Raw genomic sequence first — 227 nt, forward strand, 5'->3', positions numbered from 1 at the left:
AATAAAAGTGTTGAGTAAAAAAAATAGATAAGTAAAACATTTAAAATAAAAGTAACAAATCAGTAATCCATTTGTAATGCAGATGTGTACTGGCAGATCAGTGATCTTTTTTCTGAAAGAGGAATACTGTAAAGGGATCATTAACATAGGCAACAACAAAAAAACTATGAACATGTGAAACATTTGACTCTTTCATTCTCATTACGTCATTGACCCACGCCCTGGTG

This window comes from Salvelinus sp. IW2-2015, linkage group LG11 (genome assembly GCF_002910315.2).
Source record: "Salvelinus sp. IW2-2015 linkage group LG11, ASM291031v2, whole genome shotgun sequence".
NCBI lineage: Eukaryota > Metazoa > Chordata > Actinopteri > Salmoniformes > Salmonidae > Salvelinus > Salvelinus sp. IW2-2015.